The sequence below is a fragment of the Quercus lobata genome, chromosome 3, assembly GCF_001633185.2.
Source record: "Quercus lobata isolate SW786 chromosome 3, ValleyOak3.0 Primary Assembly, whole genome shotgun sequence".
Taxonomy (NCBI): Eukaryota; Viridiplantae; Streptophyta; class Magnoliopsida; order Fagales; family Fagaceae; genus Quercus; species Quercus lobata.
In genome coordinates, this window is record NC_044906.1 from 3967076 (window position 1) to 3969838 (window position 2763).

Genomic DNA, 2763 nt, shown 5'->3' on the forward strand with positions numbered 1-2763 from the left:
ATTAATCAACTTGGATAATTGGTTTATTGAATTGGGGTCAACTTGTAATCCAATACAGTCTAATGTAAAGTGATGAGTACAAGTTGTATGCAGGCCAAAATTGGTAAAGAAAGAGAGCTTGAAGCTAGTCTACAGCATCTTAGGGGAAAGAATGCTGATATCTCTCAAGAAGCAGCAGATATTAGAGTAACTTTCTGATTTCACACATTTATTATAATGCATCTATTTTGTAATCTGAAGTTCTGAACTAGAGAAAAAATATATTTTTTAAAATTTTTGATGTTTAATTAACACAATAAGTTTCTTTTATAATCTTAACTAGAGGATTTTTTATTTTATTTTATAATTTATTAACTTTCTTAGCACAACTTCAAAATAATGACCTGTGATCCTGCCTTTTCACAGAATCATACAGAAAACTTTCAACAGCAATCAGAAACAAGAATTTCGGACTTGTTTCAGATTCATCATCCACTCATTGTAAGCCTAACTCATTGTGCCTCTTTTGCTTTCTGTGGCCTATCCAATTGTTTTATATATTCTATATAAATTGGTTTAGGTTGGACTTGGGTTGATCATACTGCAACAATTTTCAGGGAGCAGCGTGGTTGGTTATTATGCGAGCTCTATATTTGTAGCAACTGGTAAATTAATGGCTTTAATAATTTTTTCATGTACCTTTATATGTATGTAAGATACTGAAATCTGGGTTATGGTAGGTTTTTCAAGTAAAATTGGGTCAATTTTCAATGGCTATGTTGAAGGTACATGGCTTATTATAACTGTGAATGATTATAGTATTTCACTTTATACATATCCCAAACATATAAGCATTCTTTTGCAGATTCCAGCTACTTTTCTGAGTGTTATCTTGACAGATAAGTCAGGAAGACGGCCACTTCTTATGGTGAGGATGACAAAGATTCAACTTTAAGTATATGCTGTACATTAATAAGTTGATAGCAGTAATTCTATTCTACCAATTCTTTCAGGTCTCTGCTGCTGGATTGTGCTTGAGTTGCTTCCTTGTAGGCTTGTCATTCTACGTTCAGGTTTCTTTTAAAAACAAATTCAGAGCTTTCTTGTCTGTATTTTTATTTTCTTCATATATGAAAGATCATTTTTTTAAATCTTTTGTTATAAGCAGGAGACTTACCAGTTGATGGGGTTTACTCCCATTTTGGCACTAATTGGGATCTTGGCAATACAATATTTCTAAGTTAATTTCAATCTCATTTATGCTTCAGTAACCACTTAAGATTTAGGTGTCTACAGGGTTTTTGAAGGACATTTGATACTTAAGATCTTTAAGTTTTGGTGCTAAATGGCATATTTGTTGTACAAATTACCAAAAGAAATCGTTTTCCACCCTCAAGAACTAAAATAAAGATTTGTGTTAAATATATCACATTATCTAATTTATACTTCAATTACAAGTTAGAAAACGGGACATTTAAAGGGCTTAAGTTCATAAATTACTTTGATGGATCCGTAATCTTTAGGACTCAAAAGCCTTCTTATCAACTATTGCCGCAATTACTGACATGGCAAACTACGCACTTTTTATGATTTTTTCCTTTCTGATCCTTAAAGGCAACGAACTGATGTTTATTGTTCTTTTTTTTAATTTTTTTTATTATTCATATCTGGAATTAAGTTGACGAAGTGGTAGATCAAGTTGCAATATATGAAATTGACTGGCAAATAATCCATGCACGCAGGCAAATACTGTGGCTTCATCAATTGGCGTGGCAGGATTACCATGGGTTATAATGGCAGAGGTATGAAACTTATTGAACTTTGAATCCATTTACAAATATCTAACAGGAGTACTTTTACATTACAAGCAGCTTTATAGCTTTAATTCAACGACGAATTATCAATTTCAGATATTCCCTATAAACATCAAGGGTGCGGGTGGCAGCCTGGTGACTACAGTGAAATGGTCCTGTACTTGGATTATTACATACACTTTCAATTATATGATGAAATGGAGTGAAGCAGGTAATTACACTTTTGATGGAATGGATATCTACAGCCACTATCAATTTTGATAATCTGTTACCTGTTCTCTCTTTTGTAATTATTCATGATTAATTTGGCCATGCTACACATCAGGAACATTTTTCTTATACTCAAGCATTTGTGGTTTGACTGTTCTATTCGTCGCAAAATTGGTGCCAAAGACAAAGGGGTGAGCTCTGGAAGAAATAGAAGCATCAATTACCCATTCTTCTACAATAAGATAAGGTCCAAGTAATGCTAGTAAATGATTCTTATAATAAGTAGTAAACAAGTCAGTTGAAGTGTATCATAATTGGAGTATTTTTTCCTAATGGAAGTGAGAAAAAAAAATTGTTTTGAAAGATTTGGGAAGATATTAGTCCATTTTCTATCATTTAATATTTATGAAATTTATTTGCAACCTTAATAAAATAAACAAGTTGTGTTGATATATTCCAATGATGTCTCTTGTTAAGTGGATCAAAATAGACCGAATTGGATTGAATGAACCGAATGGACAGAAGTGGACCATAATAGACTAAACCGACATGTATGAAAATAGACTGAATGGACCAAATTGGACAAAATGGACCTACTGGACCGAAGTCGACCAAAATAGTCTAAGTGGACAGAAATGGACGAAAATAGACTGAACGGACTGAATTAGGCAGAAGTGAACCAAAGTGGACCGAAGTAGACCAGATTAGACCGAATTAGAAAGAATGAAGCAAAGTGGACCGAATAGACCGAATGTACCGA

General features: G+C 33.1%; 1 long non-coding RNA gene across 1 annotated transcript; it reads left to right on the forward strand.

Moving 5' to 3' along the window:
* The first annotated feature begins 1718 nt into the window (after positions 1–1718).
* On the forward strand, positions 1719–2317 carry LOC115981832. Its single transcript, XR_004089463.1, has 3 exons — positions 1719–1781; positions 1890–2004; positions 2119–2317. It is a non-coding gene; the product is annotated as an uncharacterized LOC115981832 (long non-coding RNA).
* Positions 2318–2763: the final 446 nt, after the last annotated feature.